Here is a 22,358-nt window from a genome sequence, read left to right as displayed (position 1 = left end):
TCTACCTTACATATGCCAAACTGTATATACAAGGGAGTTTAGTTTGCCCAGGTCAAATTCCCCATAGCAACCAATCAGACATTTGTTTTATATTTGTTACCCATATAGGGGTTAATATAATAAAAGGTGCAATGTACTAGACTGAGTGCAACATTTATTGCATCACACAATATATATGTAAACTGAACTTAAGAGCACTTGTTAGTAGAACAGATGTTACTATGTAAGTGCAATAATGTGGAAACCAGCCAACCAAAAAACAAACAGCTGATTGTTTCAGATGAACTAGTCAGAGAATTGTTTGCTAGGGCCCCAGGAAATTCATGGAAACCTACTCTAGGGGAACAGATAAATAATGCATTCCAAGAATATTCACCCTGCAGTTGTTGTTGAACTACAACCCCCAAAATCACTTGATAGCCTCATGCAACAGCTGCAGGCTCCATGTTTGTTATCCCGAATGTATATAATAATATCATCTAATAAGTGTTACCCAGTATATTTTCTTTTATATCTTTCACAACTATTTTCATGCCACCCTTTCTGATGCTGGGACACATATATCATCCATGTGCTAATGTATATTCCAAAATGACAAATATGCATAATGTCACATATTCTCTATATTGTTTTTATTGAGTCTATAGTAGGTAACATTTGAACAGCTCTGATACAAAGCATGGGCTGCCTCAGGTGCCTTGCCAAAGCTTATTCTTAGGTTGTCCATTTGGAAACCACAACTTGGCATGGTGAGACTTGCCGTAATTGATGCTCCATCCTCACCACATACCCTGAGCATGTTCATAGAATACACATAGAAAAAAAAATAAGTAAAGAAGAATGTGATACACAACTTTGTACAATTCTTAAAACATTTATATGTATATGTTCTTCTTCACAGGACATCTTTACCAATTGGAACACCATAAATGAAAGATTAGAAACAGTGTACTGTAAGACCACACTTTTTACCTGTAGCCAATGCCACCCATTTTTTCCCAAGATGTCATTATACATATTGTTCTAATGCCCTTTGAAATGTTGATATTTCAGTTTAAATAGTTATTTTTCTCAACTTGAACTGAATATCACCCACATGATACAGTAAGTATCATTATCCGGTTTCTGATGGTTTGCACGCTAAAGCTTAGCACACATCCAGATTAAAATATAATTGTACTGAGGCACATTTTACTTAACATCCAGTCTGCAAATGAAGTGCCTGTTGTGCTGCTTGCAGAAGGGTGTAATTGAAAAGCTCAAGTCATATATCTGGCCTATTGATTGTATCTGTTTCCTTTAACACAGTACCGCCTTGCAAAATACAGAACTTATAAGGCAAGGGTTAATTTATTTTAGTGACATGTATAGCAGCTTGTTTTGCATATTACTAAATTCATCCCTTTAAAGGTCTTTTGTAAAAACACAAAACCCCAAAAAATAAAGAAATACAGAACTGTGTTGCAGTGCTAAATAGGTCTATTTTGTATGTGCATGCTGCTTTTATGACAATATTGAGCCTCCGGCTGTGTAAGACCACCTAATTCATTTCAATCAGCAGCCACTGTAACAGAGATTCAGTCTCTGGGGTCAGAGAAAGTGTGTTAATCTACTTTATCTGGTAGCTTACAGAAAATTGCATATTTAAGCCTCTTGTTATGAAACGGCTGCATCCGTCTCTAATTAATGTGTTGTACGTTCTGTCAGAGGATGGTGCACCTTCACAAACACAGAGTCTATCACTGCCTATAGCACTGAGGCAGCAGTACATTCATTCAAGTCCTCAGATGGTTAACACTGTACATAACCTCCTCACAAATTGCACAGCTTCAGCAGCAACACATCCATTAGTCTGGAAAAGACAGCGTTCCCAAGTGGCTCCTGTGCATTTTCCCCCCAATTCTCTTGTCACAGACCAATCCTCTGTGTGCTTTTCCTGTATGTAGGGAGTGTTCTGCACTAATCAGGTCAATGATCATCCCAAGACTCAAGGGACCTGACAGGAGCTTTAGTTAGAGGATCCCTCGGACCAGGGCTCGGCTGGTAGGAAATATTACACTGAAGCAAACAGCTCACTTGCAGCACGATCTTACTCACTACAGGAGAACGTCTCTGGATTCCAGCTTGTCTTTTTTTTCCGTTTGGCTCCAGTAAAAAAGGCAGGATAAAAATAAAAGACAGCACAAAACAAGCAGCTTCTGTGCTGTGTGGCTGTTGGATCCATCAGAATCAGAGACTCTGCTTCTTTATTCCACTGCTGTAGGGCAGAAGGCATCTCAGTAAGGTAAGTTATGCTTTATCTGGCTAACTGCACCTAACTGCACCCTTCCACGTTTCTAAATGGAAAGTTATTTCTGACTAAACTGCCATTCTGCACTGCAGCAAATCAGCATTCTATCTATATCCATAAAACGCTTTTATTTCTCCCTTTACTCATTTCTTGAAAGTATTCTAGGCATTTATGTAGTAATCCTCTATATTTTTTGATGCCCTCGTGCTGCTAGTGTATTTGAGTTTGTGAAAAGGTTAGAAGCAGAGAGCTGAAGCGAAACAGAATATTACAGGTGGAATATTATAATATATTCTGTATTTATTCATCTCTGGGAAATATGATGTTGGAAACATACACAATCTAAGGAAATTTTCTTATGCCACATGACTGGAACTGTACAAGATAAGTTTTCCAAACATGAAATGTGTGTGATATGCTAGTTTATCATTAGTATGTATAATAAATGAGAATATGCATCCAATTTTCTGCTGACTAACAAAGTAAGCTTTTCAGACTGTACTTTGGAGTGTGCTCCTGGCTAAGGAAGGGTTAATCTCAGTGTAAAACAATACGATGAGATGGAATTCTAGTGTAGTGATAGCCAGTGCATAAAACAAGCCATTAATGTCAACATGTATTTTGTTTCCATCTTTCACTTGAACATTCTTATTTATGGAATACAATCGGTATTAATAGGTATATGGTACCTAAGGGACAAGCAGGAACGGTTACAGTATTTGCTTATGGTAGAGCTACATAACTGGGAAAGGACAAAGCACTAAGGATTCTGGATTATATGGATTGCACAGACAACAGTTCCTGATGCTTACCACGCATCCTGGTGTCTTGATCTATGTAGCATTCTATAGCTGTGGAAAGCAAATATATATCATGCTGTATATTGGAGAAGGCTGTATTTCCTTTAGCTTTTATTATGAGATCATAGTCTCTTTAGAAATACCCCTAAAATAGGAAAAATCTGGGAAAAAAAAGATGGATGGGCAGGTATCTTTGCCTGATGTATATGAAGTTGCTAAATTATATTCAAGGACTTCTTAGCCAGACTAAGGTCACCTCTGTGTTAACAAGAGCCCATTGTCCAGTCGCAATTGAGTGCTCATCTTTCTAGCTCACTTTGGTTTAGGAGTGCTAAAGAATGAATGAGTTTGTGTCTTGAATAAGAAACATTTAATCCCATTGATTATAAAGTCTTGGGGACAAGTAAATAACGGAAAAGCATTTAAACGTTTTACACTTTTATTATCTTCATTACAGCAAATGGCTATGCGGTCAAATGTACAGTTTTATGTGTCAAATAAAAAAAAAAAGAGAACAATTTATTCATAAGCCATATGCTGCTTTTTTAAAATATACTGCATTTTTATTGCTACTATTTTAATTGCTTCTGTACAGTAAAATGCAAGTGATAATAATGGCATTGTTTTTATAATGTGCCCAAGACTATGTGAGGTTCAATTATATAATCTATTATTGGGCACATTTACATTTCACTCTGATTTCATGCCCATGGTTTGGAAGGGCTATAGTTATAAAGCAGAACTGCAGCAGTGGAAGTCGAACCCTCAGTTGGATGAGTCCCATGTGTTTCTGGCAAGTATTTAGTGAAGCACAAGGCAAATATCTGGCACCCTGTACTTTCTGTAAGCGAGGTTGTCTTCAAAAGCATGAACCATATGCAGTGTGCATACATGTGGACTGTGTTGAACCAACATTTACTGTGATACTGTGCTGCATTGCAAGTTGTTTAGACAGCGTTAGTCACATTCTGGAGATTTGCAAAGTAAGTGATTTGTCTCATAAGTTACATGTTGGGATGTCCTAAAACCCTGAATAGCACATCATTAAAAGGCTTAGGATAATTCTAAACATGATTACAAGGCGATGCTGCCCCACAGGAAATGCTTCATTTTCAAATCATTCCTGTAGACTCTACACATTTTGCAAAGGTCTTAAAAATAGGATGTCTTGTTTTGAGATCAACACATGTTATAGAGAGAAAAACAAGTGCTGGGCTATATTTGAGTGTAATGAGTTCAATGCCTTTCATAAGATGCTCATGCATAGAGCACACTGATGGAGGCTACAATATTATTTGATGCAGTATGATCTGGAATAACAAGTCAATAAGGTCAGCAGGATCTTGCAAAAAATCAAATATATTTTAATAGAATAGAAATGATGCAGAGCTCTCTGGTGCAATTACGTAGGCTCCTTTTTCAGCCAGGACACAAATAGGGAGAGAATCCTCGACTTACATTTGTGTTGTCAGCACAGAAAAGACCAAGTTCTTGTTTTTTTTTTTTTTGCTTATATTTTTTTTGCTGATGGAAAAACCATCCTGTGTGTGTGATAACATGAATCTGAAAGTTTTCATAACAAACTTGTTTAATAACCTTGAACCTCTCCTAGTAGCTATCATAGCAGTGTCTGACACCTGGCTCGTATTTTACTTGTGCTCACTGGTAAAAAATTGCAATTTTATTTAAGATGAAGACAAATAACTGATAGGAAGACCAGAATTTTAAGCCTAAATGGTAGGACCAAAGGGTCTTTGCCCCACTGGCAGTTTATGGTTTTTGTGTAGTCTGTAAACAACACGTAAATAATCCCCATAGTCTTAATCACTCACCATACTGCTAGTAGTTTAGATGGGTAAGAAATGAATTGAGAAAACAGAAGAAATCTAGTAAGTGCACTCTGTTTCTTCAGAATAACAACACATATAATACATTTAAACATGTAATACCATTTAAGATCCAACCTGGGTTATTTAAAGTAACTTCTATCTGAGCAACAGTTTCAGTTGAAGATAAAGATTGTCTGTGACTGTGAAATTCAATGTGATATAGAGCCACATTCTAGCTATTGCAGAAGCCCAATTCATAGTTTGTACTGGGTATACCTACAGTAATTACATCAAATCAGTGTGTCTACAAGTTAGAACTTTGTTATTATATTTCTTCCACTGCCTATATACGTTTGTAACTCTAAGTCATATTGTATATTAGAAAACAAGAATAAAGGTTAGAATGATAGGCAAGAAAATAACAATGATACCTAGATATTGGTTATTATCTTATATTCTTTGCATTGAGTATGCCTTTATAACTGCCTTTATAACTGTGGAATTAATTGTTGATGTTGTTAAATCACCTTAAAGGCTCCCACATTCTATAACAATTCCTTTTAGAAAGGTACCCCACAACATGACCATTCTATCTTATAGCATTTGCTATGGTATATAAATAAGCCCTCGTAGAGTTGTGACTGCATCTCTTAAACCTAATCTATATTTATTCACAAATGGAGTAGACATAAATGAAGTGTATATAGCCATAGTCTTTTTCTAGTCTTTTGTTTCCACCTGAAATGAATGGTAATGCATTCACTGTGTGCAGATGCATCAATAAAATCTGCTCACTGTAAATATAAAGAAGAACAAAGAAATGCAGGTAGCAATTTTTGGGAGGTTTGCAGTGTAATGTAAGCATTGGTTTTGTAAAACTGAGCCTTAAACTATGTATAAGAAGATGAGATTCATTATATTGTATCATATTTTAAATTACATATTTTAAATTACAGTACTGTGGCATTTGTCAAAATTAACTATTTAGTGATGGGTGTAGAGGTCCCCTAAGTCAAATTTATACTGAGGTGTTTTTCATACGTACTAGGTGCAAATACTCAGTATTTTGGCCTAGCAGGTCACAACTTATTGGCGACCTTGATGCAATAATTGATTACTTTATGGAGGTTATATAATAAAAGTTGCCAAGTTTAGTAACCCATAGCAATCCATAGCAGGTACTGTTTTATTATTACAGAAAAAAAGGAAATCATTTTTAAAATATATAATTATTTCCTTAAAGTTGTCTCTATGGGACACGGGCTTCCACTAATTTGGAGCTGTCTGGATAATGGCTTTCCTGATAAAGTGTTCCCATTTGTACTCTTTAATAAGAATGATAAAAAGTATATACTGAGTTTCTTATTATCCTGTGCTAGTTAGCTGTTTGGGTTTTCACCCTCTTTATCCTCTAATTCCTGTTAAGTTAAAGGCAATTTAAGTCATATTTCTGATGTTTTATTTTGAATAACATTACAATGCACATTTACATTTATACTACCTGCTTTTCTCAATGTGTTGAGCTAGCAACAGTGCATTGAACCCTTGGGAGAGCAGACAGCAGGCAAGTTGATGCTGCTACTCCTTTACAGACCAGCATCAGGCCAGTATAATTTGTAAAGAAGTTGGGGATCATTCCAGGATGTTAGCCACTGGGGCCACTCTGGAATGCTTTAATAATTGGCACCACAAGGATTGCTTACCTTACCTTATCAGTGTTCTAGTGAGCAGATTCATCAAAGTTCGAATTTTAAATGTATGTGATTTTTTTTTAATTAATTTTTTAATAAATTCGAATGTACTCACAATTTGACAGGGATGCTATTTATGAAAAAATGTGATTGTGTCAATTTTGATCAAATGGGAACAATCCAAAAATTTGATTCATATTTGATTAGAATACAGACAAAATTTGTATCAAATGTTCCTCTGAAAAAAAACTCGAATGTCAGGAAGGCAATTAACATATTCAAATGGGTCAATAGACCTCTGCCATTCACTTGTAAACAAATTTGGCAGGTTTTAGGTGATGAATATTAAAATTAGAACTGTTTTTATGGTCGAGGTTTGATAAATCTCACATTTGAATTTAAATTAGAATTGGTGCTTTTAAATTAGATTTTTTGAGTTTTGACACAAATAAAATTTGAAAATTTGAATTTACCATTCGAACCTTAATAAATCTGCCCCTTAGTAAGTGTTCAAAAAAGTTATAAATCCAAGGTCTAAGTTTATCCTTGTTCTCAAAATGTCAATAATTCCTTAGACCTTTCTCCATGATTCAGAGTTACCCATAGGTATTAATGTTTTCATGTCATGGCAGACACATATGTAGAGCAGATAAATGTTTTGCAATTGATATTTCCACTTTCTTTGCTAATTGTGTGGTGTTGTAGATTCACCCTTCTCCTTAGTTCCTATCCTGTCTCTTCTATCTAGATTCCATTTGTGGGACATTTAATGCACAGTATTATGTGCAGTAAACAGCATTAGCTGTGCTACCTGGAATTGTGTAATCCTGTTAGCTATTAGGAATGCACATTTCATCTGTTTATAAGATGTAAGGGCATGTCCTACATCTCTTGAGATTACAAGAACATGTTAACGCTGCTGCAGGTTGGAATGGTGAACTTCTGACAATGATATTTATCAAATATTGCTATAGGAAAGGAGTGGTAATACCAAGAACCTTTTTAGCTAGCTTTTTTTGTAGCATTGTTCACAAAGAATCTGAATTATATTCCTAAAGGTACCAATACTGTACATGAAAATAATCTCCTCCAATACAGATATTGACAATAAAACATCCAGACAGGATATATTTATTGACAACAAAACATCCAGACAGGAAATATATAGGCAACAGGTTTTAAGATAACAGATTCCATATGATTCCCATATCAAAACAATCCAGCTTGATGGCAGAGTAATGGCTTAATAAACAAGAGAGAAAAATATGAAAAAAAGTAATTACACTGAGACAGTGAACAGGAAATGTGGTAAGAAACAATACGGCTCATTTGCAAAAAATGGGGAATGCAAAGGGAAAAAGGCAATGCCAAGCACCTTGTCTTTTGACTTTGACTTGCTACTGGCTTGCTGCACACATCTTTGTGCTCTTAGATCTTACTGCAAATAGTTGCGCATCCTTTTAAATACAGAATAGGAGGGAGATGGGGGGAACATGGGCTTCCCCTGGAGCTGCTCTTGCTAGTGCATCACTTGGAACATGCATGCTGGGAAATTCCAAGGGGCAAAATGTCCAGGAGCCCCCTGTACATTCCATCAGCCAATGAGAAGCGTTATATGCAGGTCTTCATTGCTCTGGTGTGACCTGCATTCTGCACCTCTGCATTTTTCCTTAATAGAATGGCTCAGAGTGCAGCCTGGTACAACATTTTGCCCATTTCTGTCCCTGCACTTAAATGAATCATTTGCTCATTCTGTACAGTTTAATAAAATATCATTTCATTAGCATACCTTCAAACCTTTTTCTGTAGGTATCCTTATTTAAAATATAAACTGCACAATGTACTTCTATCTTCAGTCTAAAGTTTATATGGTCATGCCAATAAAGCTTTTTTTAATCAAATTAAATATAAAAACTCAAAGACGACGAATGCTTTATGAATGAATTTGTTTCACAAAGTTCATAAATCTGATTCTAAAAGAACGAGCTTGGATTCTGATTGTGTAGATGCTCCCCTGTGCTAGTCGCTTTAACTTTTAGTGGCATCAATAAATCTAATATAACCTTAGTGCAGAGGGGACACTGTAAGCCATGCTGATTAAGACTTCATATCTGGGACAATGTGACTGTTCCATATTTATCTCCTCAAAACCTTCCATAGGATTGTATTTATCCGAGAATAGTTCCACTTTTGCCTAGCTAAACATGGCTCATGATAATTGCAGGTTACAAAATTGCTTACTAAAAAGAATGCTAAATAATAAAAGAACTAACTGATAAAAAAGTTTTATGTCATTTTTTTAAAGTGATAATCTACAAGAAAGCATGTGCTTTTCATATTGATATTAGTTTAGAATAATGCACACCAAAATGCAATGCAATATGGGCAGATTGATTAATTTTGCCTTTTAAATGTGAGCTTTATGGTGCAGGGCCCAGGCACAAAAGTGTTTTGGCATCATCTTCATCCTTTATTTCTGAAACTACCTTTTTACTGCTTCAATTATATGCTGTAAATACTTGTGTACTTGAAGCAGCCACACATTCAACAGCTGATAACTACAAGACAGGGTTTTAGTAAATGCTCTTCTACTTCTACTACAATGAAGTGACACATGCAATGCCTTGTAGATTTCAGTTCTGCCTTTGACTTGTTTAAGGAATTCAACCTACGCTAATTCCAAATAATATAGTTTATAAAGGTACAAAGGTACAAAGTAATTGCATTAGTTAAATTCCCATCTGATTATTTTCAATACATTAACCAGTAAAATCAAACTACTCATTTACTGCTCTGGGTTATTGGAGTGGAACAAACATGACCCTCGTTATTCCATATCACTGTACATAGATATTTTACATGATGAGCGAATTAAAGATTGTAGCACACATAAAGGCACATGTATGCTGTCACTGAACTTAATATATGGCTCATGTATATTGAATGTGTTTTTCTTTTTAATATATTGAGAGCCTATGCAATAAAGCACTTGGTATATGAGGTCGGTGTCACAAACCACTCCAATATTTATGTTGTATGAGGAGAGTTGTGCCATTAGTATGATTTATGTTTTCCGCTTGGATGCTAGCTAGCTTATGAATGCTAATCACTATCATGCACAAGTCATTCACTCCTACAGTTATGTGCTTAGTAGGCTATTTTTAAGGGGAAATTAGGACATACACACACACTCTATATGTAAGAGGGTCCAAAGGATTAATTTATGCCCTGTCCCTAATTTATATATGGGGAAGGAGCAAATGGTGGATATGCAAGAGAACCTGGAGCAAAAGGCCTCAGTACCTTGAGTCCTCGGATAACCAAATAGTTGTGGAGCAGAGGCCCTATGAATGTAAAGATAGTGGTAGCTCTGTCATAGCTTGTTCATAGATGTTTTCAGATAGATAGTCCACCTTAGCAAGAGCAGTATTATACTTGACTGAGACTTGGCATGAAGTTAATACTCCCCAGGTAATACTACTGAATTATTAGGACCACAAATGGAAAGGCAGTCAGACTAACTTTCATCCCGACTAGAGTGGATCCGTTAAAATTTCACACACAGGTAGTGTGGCCTGTACCATTGTAAAACTGCTTAATCTTTGAAACACAACAAAAGTCTAACATGGATAATTTACTAGTGCACCTCACATTATATTTATTTTTGTAATAAACATATAGTTATCACCCTAACTTCCCTTTTATGAAGAAACAAGTGTTTAGTGTTATTCAGTGTGCATTCATCTTCTCTGACACCGCAAAGGTGGTTGTTGCTACACAGGGTATATCATCATCATTTATTTATATAGCGCTGTCAAGATACGCAGTGCTTTACTGCAGTTATAGCAAACAGGGAATAAATGGTGGGTAACAAACATGGATTATAGAGTACAATAGGGTTAGAAGGACCTAGAGATTAGAGTTTACAAACTAAAAGGTTAGGGTACAATTGAGACATTAGGATTGTATAAACACTTTGTCATTTTTGATACAGCATTGATTAATTAAGGTACATCGAATAAGCATATGTTTCAGAGCATCTTGTCATTTCACTCGTCCACGTCACAGTTAACAGTTGAGCAGACTCTCCAAAGCAATAGCATTTATAAATACAAAATAAAGACCAACCGAGAAGTTAAGAACATCAAAATCTAACATAATACCATTTAATTTAGTGATGAACTTGCCTTTTAACCCCCCTCTTTTTTGTTTTGATTATAGTACCATCTGATACATTATCTATATTGCTAAAATGAAAAATTATCCAAGAATTTGATTTAATTCATAAGTGTTTCATAAAACAAGTCTTTTAAAGCTAAATATAGTTAAGATGTTAGTATCATGAATTAGTCATAACACTGCTGCTAAAAATAATAGAGATTTTAAGACATCCATAGGAGAGACTTTGAAAAGGGAAAAACTACAGTGAGTAAAATCTTTTCAGTTTGTTTTATTCTGTTTCAGTGAAGACGTTTAATCAAATCGAGACAGATCTGGACACTTTTATAATTAGACAGCACAAAATAATACATAAAAAGCCTGAAAGCTCGCTGGATTTTTCCTACTGCCTAGGACAGCCTGCCCAAACTGTTAAAAACCTTTACATCCTTTATTATAATGCAGTACAATTTTTATTCAGATGTTCTGCGTATGGTAAATATAAGGTTTTTATTACTTTACTAAGCACCATATTTAGTGCATATGTAGTTGCCTGTTTGCAGCTGAGTAAAAACGATTTACCATCAAACCATGAAATGCATACGTATGAATAACACATGTGGATTATTCCACAGCATTCAAATGCTGCTTAAAATCAGGACAAATGTACAGCAAATGTCTAATAGATGAATATTACATTGCAAAATACATGTTTTTTTTTAATATTTATGCATAGGGAAAATGTAATAAAAGATGCAAACTTTTGCTACATTTATACATAAATACCTATTTTGTTTCTTTCTGTCCCTTGAACTGATCATTAAATGAACCTTTGGGGGCTGTATTAATTTTGAGAGATAATGGGACATGTACACATCCTGTAGAAGAAGAATTTTATATCAGGACACACAGATAGAAAAAAACCTTTGTTAAAATAAATGGCACACACAAAACAACATTTGTTTCAATACATATAAGTAGGGATGCACCGAATCCACTATTTTGGATTTGGCCGAACCCCCGAATCCTTCTTGAAAGATTCCGCTGAATACAGAACCGAATCTGAATCATAATTTGCATATGCAAATTAAGGGTGGGAAGGGGAAAACATTTTTTACTTCCTTGTTTTGTGACAAAAAGTCCCTAATGTGCATATGCAAATTGAGATTCAGATTCAGTTTGGCTGGGTAGAAGGATTTGGCCCAATCCGAATTCAGCTGAAAAAGGCCGAATCCTGGACGAATCCCGAACCGAATCTTGAATTTGTTGCATCCTTACATATAAGTATGTTTCAGTGTGTGCTGCACCCTTCAATTTAGTTAGAACCATCTGAGTGAAGCTGGGCCTTGTACATAAACATTACAAGAAAAAAACGTATTTGAAAAGCCACTGATATACTGTACTAAACCGATGAACTAAGTGAAACAAGACTATAATAAAACTGGTTCTCATGAGTTGCAGTTCCTACTTGCTGATTTATCCAGCTGAATCCTTGCAGTAATGTAATGTTTAGTTTAATTGACTTTAAGGGGGTTATTTACTAAAATCTGAAAAATGTCTCATTATTTTATTAAAACCACTTTGACCAAATGCTCATTACCCTATAAATTAACTTGAAAAAAATCTGGTGCGGGACAAGACTTGATAAAATTGTGAAAAAACATGTACAGTATGATGAGATTTTTTCAAAATGGACGCCCGAAAACTCAAATTTTTTTGGATTATCACCTGAAAACCACAAATTCTTTAGATTATTGTACAAAACCGAGCGCAGATCATATCTTCCAATTGTAAATGGGACATCTGCCATTGACCTCAGCAGGTTTGAGATGGCATAATTTTTTATTCGGACTTTTAGCAGCTTTGGGAGTTTAATAAATCACAAAAAAAAAATGTTTTTTAAAACTCCAACCAGAAAAAATTAGACTTTAATAAATAACCCCCCAAATCTATGTATAAATACTAATTTGACAACATGGTGAGAGTTATTTATTAAAGTCCAATTTTTTCTGGTCAGAGTTTTAAAGGGGAAATCACCATATTTTCGGAGGGAAAAAAAACTCAAATTTTTCGAGATTTATTAAACCCTGAGGCTGCTAAAAGTCAGAATAAAAAAGTACTCCATCTCAAACCTGCCGAGTTCAGGTAGACGTGAATTGCAGATGTCCCTTTTACAACTGGAAAATATCAATATCTGCGCTGGGTTTTGTACAATAATCAAAAGAATTTGTGGCTTTTCAGACGATAATCCAAAAATATCAACGTAAATATAAATATAAATAAAAAAAAGTACTATTCAGATTATTTCACAATTTTATCAAGACTTTTCCCACACCAGATTGTTTCTAGTAAATTTGTTGATAAATACTGTGAAAATGTGCACAGGAGTTTGGTCAAAGTGGTTTTAAGAAAATAGTGAAAAAATAACGACCAATGTGTTGAATTACATTTTATGAAAAATCACAAGACACTGGGGCTATGGGTTTCTGCCCAGGTGCAAATGTGCCCAGTGTATAAATGAGCCCCAGTATTAGGCCCTGTGAAAATTAGGTCTGATTTGTACAAGATTCTATACACAGAAGCTGCCAGAACATGAAACAAAATCAGTTCTAATTCATTAACATATACCAATTAATAATTAGTTATCACTAACATTATTCTTGACAGATATTATGAATGTGTGTGTCTGTTTGTCTGTCTATGTCAAAGTATATGAACATAGTAGAAGAAATTAATGTATAACTAATGTGGTTCCGGGATATTGCAATTATATTAGGTATGTTCATGTTCAGATGAAATTAATGAATATCATGGACAGCATATTACAGTTCTGACCTGCTTCATCAATTTAAATGACATAGATCGATGTAGGAAACAGATCAGAATATTGCCTTATAATTAGTGTTTTCATCCATATTCTTTAAATGACATGAAATGTGTCTTCTGTCTTGACAATTGCTGACTAAAAAACAAAGAAGGAAACATCTTTATTTTTATTGCCTTGTAGGCCCTGATCTATTTTGCAGTCCCTCCATTTCTAAATCATTAAAAAAAAATGTTTTTCTTTTGTCTTCCCTTGAAATAAAGATGAAATACTACACCATAGAAGTGTTTTAATATTTAAAATTTGTAAATAATCCTGTTTGCTTACACATCACGGAAAGCATGTATGTTTGTTTAACACTGTGAACTATTGCACTCTTCATGGCAGGAAAAAACATACAAACATACACAGGAAAAAAACCTTGTTAATGATAACAAGTGAATTGTCATAGGGAAACAGCTTAATATAGATAAAATGCATAATCACTCACCCAATCACGTGTGTTGAGACAAGTCATGTGACAGAGCCCAATCACCTGAATAGCCCAAACATGTGAAAACGAAAAAGGAGAACACCTGAACCAGAAATAGACAGGAAGTAAAAAGAAACAAGGTTAAAAACATACATGAAACAATGTTTCAAAGAACCACTGATAAGCAGAGAAATTGTATCAACAGATCAGGTTACATGTACACAAATAGAAACAGCTTAAAAAGGGACAACCCACAATTAAACAAATATGGTGTTACCACAGCTAAAATATATTGCACATTATAATACTTCACCTTTGATTCAAAAAACACATAAAAGAACAATGTTCATTTAACCCTAAAGGGGCCATCGTGTTCAAAAAACTTCTCGCTGAAGTAGGATTTTTGATCTATCCCTGCCACGTTTCAGGGGCGGTACATGGTCAATGGCAATATATTTGAAGGTGGGTAACCTGTGTCCCTGCTCAAGAAAATGCCCACAGACCTTATTCTTAGACTGAGAATGGATGCCCACCACTCAGCGATTAGTGTAGCATTCAGGGATGGAGTATCTATTAAACCAGTTGCCAAGCATTTTCATGGTCATTGCCATTGACCATGTACCGCCCCTGAAACGTGGCAGGGATAGATCAAAAATCCTATTTCAGCAAGAAGTTTTTTGGAAAAAAAAATTGAACACAATGGCCCCTTTAGGGTTAAATGAACATTGTTCTTTTATGTGTTTTTTGAATCAAAGGTGAAGTATTATAATGTGCAATATATTTTAGCTGTGGTAACACCATATTTGTTTAATTGTGGGTTGTCCCTTTTTAAGCTGTTTCTATTTGTGTACATGTAACCTGATCTGTTGATACAATTTCTCTGCTTATCAGTGGTTCTTTGAAAGGTGCAGTATCGAAAAATGAAATTTCTAATATGCAAGTAAGATCCGCACAGGTCTTAAAAATGTATAAAAGTTTTTATTGTAAAGGGCTAACGTTTCGGCCTCCTCCGAGGCCTTTTTCAAAGTACATAATACAAAATACACACGCATTAAATACCCGGGTTGGCGGGAAAAAACAGGCCAACTTGAAAATGGCGTGTACACCTCATCATCAGAAATCGACTACTACTAAGATGTCACATGTTATACGATTTTCACATACTAATCTGCCACACGCAACAAATAACATAAATTACGACAAACTAATTGATACTAGTTAAAATCAAGATACTGTGCAACAAAGTTCTTAACTTCCTTTTTCAATTGCTATGACATTTATATTGCTATCTATGTTACACAATGTATCGTCTTATTGAAAAGAGGTGGAAGGTCTGCACTGGGGCTCCCTCAATATTAAACATATTCGTGTCCTTATAAAGTATACCGTCCCAATAAACTAAAATTAAAAAATAAATAATTAAAAATCCTGCAGTTGTTACCCGCCTGCTACGGCTATATAATTAACTCACTGTGTGTAGCAATCAACCATTAAATATTATTATTATTATCAAATCCCTCATGTATCAAATGACATCCCCAGGCCATTAATAATGAAAAGGACACACTAATCATCCCCTAAGCACCTTGTGACTACTGTGTTATATCATTTACCCAATCAATGGATTTTAACTAGTATCAATTAGTTTGTCGTAATTTATGTTATTTGTTGCGTGTGGCAGATTAGTATGTGAAAATCGTATAACATGTGACATCTTAGTAGTAGTCGATTTCTGATGATGAGGTGTACACGTCATTTTCAAGTTGGCCTGTTTTTTCCCGCCAACCCGGGTATTTAATGCGTGTGTACTTGGTATTATGTACTTTGAAAAAGTAGAGATATATATATATATATATATATATATATATATATATATATATATATATATATATATATATATATATATATATATATATATATATATATATGGATGTGTAAAATAGCCACCCCTAGTATTTTGTGCAGGCAGTCCCTCAATGTTATGGACACCTATTTGGGTCCTAAAATATAGTTGGGAGGGGTACTGTTTGCTCTTTCTGCTCTGAAGCCATGTTTTCAGTGTCCATTTTGTGCTGGCTCTAGCCTGAGCTAACAGGCTGAGTCTGAGTGGAACCTGAGTATTTTAGGATTAGTAAGAATAGGCTACTCACCATAATAGGTCACTCTAGGAGTGACAGATAGACAGGTTATTTAGTTGAGCAGCTCCAGGCTCCGACGAGGAGAGTCAGAGGGATTAAGATCCCGGGTACTAATAGCCCAGAAGTAGGGACTAAGTGTATAGGAACAGGGTAGATAGATTCCCCTCAGGTTCCACTTAGGGAAAGGCTGAAAGCTGGTTGTACCTTTATTGCTGCTGAGCACGTCCTCTTGCCTGTGGGGACTAATATTGACCAAAAGGTGAGTATTGTTTATTCAATGTGATACCAAATCCTGTCATGCTCTATTGTATACTCCACTGAGGATTGTGTATGTTCAATAAATCAGTTCATGTTTAAGTTATAAGAACCACTGGCGCCCAATTATTAAACCCTGTATCCAGTTACAGTTGCACTACACCCTGCCTCCATACCGTTGCGAGGGCTCACTCCCTAAGATTACAGGTCTCATCCGGGGCACATTTATTGGGAGTGGAGCTCAATAGTGGTGTACGATACACACAATTTACTATAGCGCTACATATATATTTATATATATATATATATATATATATATATATATATATATATATATATATATATATATATATATATATATACACACACACACACACACAGATAGTGGAGACATTTCAGGCTCTGTTGGGATTCAAGCCAGGGACCATTGGGGTTCTAACTCGGTGCCTTAACCATTTTGCCAAGTGAGAAGCCCACAGGTTTGCTCACTATCTATTACCTGGCCTTTGCAGCCCTAATCCAGCAGCAGCCTGATTGGTGGTTTGGGGTCAGCCAATCAGGTCTGACCCTGCCCTATATAAAGCCAGTCAATCTCACCCTCCGTGTCTGAGCATTACCTATACTAGCACTGTGGCATTGCCCCTAGCTAAATGTTCCTGCTCTAGCCTCCTTGCCTTGTCCTGCCTTACATTGAACCGTGCCTTGTTCTGATGCTGTCTTGCCTTAACCTTATTCTGTCTTGCCCTTAACTGACCTTGACCTGACCTTGTGTTGCTGTTCCTACTTGCAGTCCTGTTCTGCCTTGTACCTTTAACCTTGTCTTATATCTTCCCTTGTCTCGCTCTGTATTTTGCTCTGCCTTTTCTTCCTGTTTCAGCTCCAGTCCTCCCCCTCCAGTCCCCAGTTTGATCTATTCTATGCCTGCTCCGTCCTGTTCTGTCCTGTCCTATCCGATCCAGCCTGTTCCATTCTACGCCTGCTCCATCTTGATCTATGCCCGCTACGTCCTGTCCTGATCAAGGCCTGCTCCGTCCTGTCCCAATCTACACCCGATCTGTCCTGTGCCAATCTGCACCTGATTTGTCCTGTCCCATCCAGTCGGTTCCTGTTCTACGCTCCCGCTTTATCCTGCTCCTAACCTGTTTGTTCCTGTCTTGACTCCTTATCCTCATCTTCCTATCCAGTCTGACTCATTGCCCTCTTCACCCAGTCCAGTCTGATTCTTCGCCTCTTCCCCCTGTTCCTGCCTTTCCCTGCAGGTATAACCTTCCTCATCTGCCTCCACAGTGCCCCCTAATCCTTGACAAAAATATAAAATACTGTGCAATAAAATGCCACGTGTTGTTCATGTGCTCTCTTTCCAAATTGATCACACCAGAAGACCAGATTCAATCCATAAGCAATGAAGTAGGAAGGAGCACTCCAAACGCAGGCTCTGCTGCAACAAACTTTTATTCCAACACCATGTTTCAGATCACATGTATCCCTTTTCCATGGATCCATCTTTTTCCAAATGGATCCATGTGATCCGAAACATGGTGTGGGAATAAAAGTTTGTTGCAGCAGAGCCTGCATTTGGAGTGTCCCTTCCTACTTCATTGCTTATGGATAAAACACTGTGCAATGTTGAAGTATTCTTTTAATATCAATAAAATCATAGCAGATATATGGTAATCTCCTTTCTATATTGCAATGAAGGAAAAGAGTTGATATAAGGGTATCAACACTGACATTTTAGCCCTCATATTAAAGCATAACAACACTGAGATGGAAATGTTGGCATTTATTTCTTTTAGCTTTAACAAATTAGAAGGTTGTTGTGCAATTTACCCAAGGCAGACCTAGAGCAACCCTCGGGTAAATTGCTCTCTGTTGGATATGATGCACTGACACAGTTCTGTGATAACAAAGCAGTAAATGAAGTATAGAATGTATTTCCATTTTCAATGTACACCGAAATTATGTTTTAACAAAAATATGCTGTTAACTTTAGTGTTATTACAAAACTATGTATATTGCATATAAGAGTAAAATTTTATTATAAATAATTCCCATTCTATGTAACATTGGGTAGACATTTCATTTGAGTCAAAATCTGGGGCAGATTTGTGGCATCAGTGTGGAGGTTGGTGATGTCAGAGGGGAGACGATGTTTGTGAGAAGGTAGGTGACGTTTGGGGATATTGGAGATGGCCTATGATGTCATCAACAGGGAGTTTTTGATCTGTTTTTTTTAACCCACCGTGGGGGGTGTTTGAACCAGACATTCCCTTCATAAATTGAGCTGTTCGGTTCAAAACCAGGTACCAACTACAATGTGCTAGCATGTGTGACTAACAGAGCAATTATGCCAATTATCCCTCCTGTGTAACAACTAAAACAACCCAGAGTTCTCTTGGGAAGGCAGCATTGTTAAAATTTTGACCATATTTTGTAGTTTTTCCTGAATATGAGTAACTCAAAAAAACTCTCAAGTACTTGAATTTTTCCATTGCTAGTGCATCACAGTGCATTGTGGGTTTAGTTCCAGCATGCTGTCTGTAAGCTGCGGAGAAGTTGTCACAATTTGTAACATCAGTGATTTAGTCCCTCCTTCCCTGCCAGGATTTCAAGAATGCAGAAAGAGAAGAACTGTTAACCAGCTGGATTGTAGCATAGAAAATAGCATTTATGCATACTTTTTGAAGAAACGGGTACCTGTGATGGGTATATTAGGGGTTTCGGTGTTATGTGGGCCTCTTTATCAAATTTTGGTTTGGAAGCCAGAGTTCCCCTTTAATTATAGCATGAAGATCTATTATCCAGAGTGCCCCAGATCACAAGCACTCTGGATAACAGCTCCTCTACCTGTATTATTATTTTTTCTGTACAAGTTCAAAAGTTCAACGTGCAAAATGCAATGCAGCATTATTCCTAGAATATTTCTAAATAGCATGTACTACAAAGTGTGTAAGGTTTACAAACGAGGATACACGTTTTTGTTAATAAATGCTGTCACTTCAATTGCTTATTTTAATTAATAGGCTTTGTGCTGAACCACTTTTAACAAAGCGCAAGTCATTTGTCTCTGTAAGCACAAAAATACTAAGGAAACTAGTGATGGCTGAATATGACCTGGTTCACATCGCCTAACATTTTTGAAAAAGTCTATGGGTGACAATTTCTTTTGATGCACAACAAATTTTTTAACCCTATGGGTGTCATTTTAGCTGTGAATCTAGGTGAAAAATTTCGCTCAGCACTAAAGGAAACCCTGGAACTAACTCCTCCTCAAGGCAGGGTATTCTGAGATTATTGTTACATTTTACCTTTAGATAATAAGATCATATGATCAGGGCCTTCCAATCCTATTTTTATTCAATAACATTTGTTACTATAGCACTCATGTTTGTTGTAGTATTGTAAAGCCCTGCCTAACTTGCTTGCTTTATAAAAAAAATTTTTGCTAGGTGCAAATTGTAAGAAGCACACATATTACCTTTTTGAATAGCATCCAAACACACACAATTTAGGTGCCCATTTACTTAGCTCAAGTGAAGGAATAGAAGAAAAAATACTTTTTTGTGTTAGTGGTCTTGAACATGACAGTGCCTAAATGCTTTCATTAGTATTTCATTTGTAGAGTTCACAGTGTTTATCTAATTATTAGGAGTTTCCATGAACCCTTATACACTGTGCAAAAAGTTATTGTTTACAAAATTACCAATGTTATGCTTTTTCTGGTTTTGTGAATATTCATAAACACAGTATTAATGCAAACAATACTGTGACCTTGATAGCATCTCTTATTCCCCCATGATATTCTTTTTTTTATTGTTTCACATATTGTCAATGGCCATTGATCATCCCTTTTAAAACCACCATTGATTTTTTTTAACAAAAGAAAAGGAAACATTGCTGTTTGCAATTGTTTGTTTATTTTTGCTTCAAGGACATGATTACTGGTATTTAAATATTAAATAGTGATACTGAGGAAATATTTCAGTCTCTTGTAGGAGATTGTTCCTGCTTGTACATTTACTTATTATTCCATGAAAAATATCACCCAATGTAAAAATTTATTTGTTAATACTGTATGTTTGATTCTACTTTTTGTTGTAACCTGAGGAGATTTTAGAAAGACAGAGGATGGAAGTCAATTGCCAGATTATAAAAGCGTTGGTTTGTCAAATATGGCTTTTGTAGTTGTCTATTGATTAATTTTGCACCACCATACAAAATATTGATTAATTTTAAAATAACAACTAGAAATACAAAATATAATACTTATTGTGTAAAAGAATGGTAGTAACACTGTGAATTCAGCTAACACATACAATATATAGACAAATTGAACAAGTCTGGGACATTAATAAGGAGATAATTGGTGCCTGATGCTATTAAGCCCTTTGCCTCTACCTAGTGAAAGACAAAATGACCTCTGATTTCAATAAGTACAGAAATAAAACAGTCATAAGGGCTAATTTAAATACATAACTGCTCAAGTGCAGCATTGTTATCGGCATCAGAAACAATCGTGTTTTTGTTTTAATATTTCAAATCATAGTAGATTATTCTGAAATAATTTCTATTTGGATGTTATTTGCAATTTAACTAATATGGGCAAGGTTCAAATCAGTGAAAACAAAATGTATCATGTGAAAACACATGCACAACATTCAGAGGCAGATTTATGAAGGGTCGAATAGTAAACTTTAATTCAAATTCGAATTTGCGTTTTACAATTCACATATACAAATTTTGATCCCCCTATTCGAATGTTAATTTGAATGTGAGATTTATCTACCCTCAGCCATGGAAACAGTCCTGATTTGAATATTTCCCAACTAAAACCCGCTGAGTTCATGTACAAGTCAATGGCAGAGGTCTGTTCAACCATTTGGAGATGAGCCTTCCTGACATTTGATTTTTTTTTTTCCGGAGAAAAACTTGATTGGTACGAATAAAATACAAATTGAATATGATTCGTATTTTTAGTGATGGGTGAATTTGGGGCGAAATTGGCGAAACGGTTTAAAATTAGCGAAACGGTGCAGGGGTCTAGTTTTTGACGCCGGCATCCGTTTTTTGTAAATCTTTTTTTTTACACCGGCGAATTTTCGCTGCGGTTTCGCGAATTTATTCACCGGTGGCAAATCACGGGAATTTGCAGCAAATTCACCTGGCGAATAAATTCGCCACTTAACTATTCGTATTTTCCAGTCTGAACCATTCGAATCAATATTAGACATTTACATTTTATATTAAATAACCTCCCAGTCGACTTGTGAGTATATATTAAAAAATAATTCAGATGAATTTGAAATTCGACCTTTGATAAATGGGACTCTCAGTATCTATCTATTTGGCTCCTTTCAAAGTAACTGCACAAGCAACAGCCCACTTGTTATTTCCTTGCAAGAGCTCCTACTCCCCTTTTCCCAGGAGGTGACTCATAATTCCAGCACCTAAACTGGTTCCCTCAGTCTAACTGAACACGACCCTGTTATTCTCTGCTGTGTCATTATGTCACCTTGCACACTATCATTTACATATTAAATGGCATCAGGACATAATAGAGACAAGCAAAAACATCTTATTTAGCACACAGTTAGATCTGTAGAAATAAGTCAAATCAACAGGACTTGCTGTGTTTTTTCCTTGAAGACATTCCACCAGTCATCCAACTGGCTTGCGCAATTCAGAATAACTTGTAAATAAGATCTTTTGGGAATATATGATCTGGAATGTTGCCCCATTCAGATTAATCTGTTTATCATAATCAGCAAGAATGTCGTGAAGTTAGGTGTTGATTGTTTTAGCATGATTGGAGCTGTGAGGTGTTATTAAACCTTCCAGGGAGCTTTCCCAAAACAACATTGTATGTGGCAGACAATAGATGTCACCCCCCGCCTCTATTCA

At 35.9% G+C, this 22,358-nt stretch overlaps 1 protein-coding gene across 3 annotated transcripts in view; it reads left to right on the top strand.

Moving 5' to 3' along the window:
* The first annotated feature begins 1,785 nt into the window (after positions 1-1,785).
* cdh12.S (cadherin 12, type 2 (N-cadherin 2) S homeolog) overlaps positions 1,786-22,358 on the top strand; it is a 435,062-nt gene continuing 414,489 nt past the window's right edge. For all 3 annotated transcript variants that reach the window (XM_041567647.1, XM_018241720.2, XM_041567646.1), the window contains exon 1: positions 1,786-2,284. The gene's annotated coding sequence lies outside the window, so the exon portion shown is untranslated. The remainder of the gene's footprint in view (positions 2,285-22,358) is intronic.

Source organism: Xenopus laevis, chromosome 6S (genome assembly GCF_017654675.1).
Source record: "Xenopus laevis strain J_2021 chromosome 6S, Xenopus_laevis_v10.1, whole genome shotgun sequence".
Taxonomy (NCBI): Eukaryota; Metazoa; Chordata; class Amphibia; order Anura; family Pipidae; genus Xenopus; species Xenopus laevis.
Note: the sequence above shows the minus strand (reverse complement) of the source record. Positions and strands in the feature narration are given on the sequence as shown.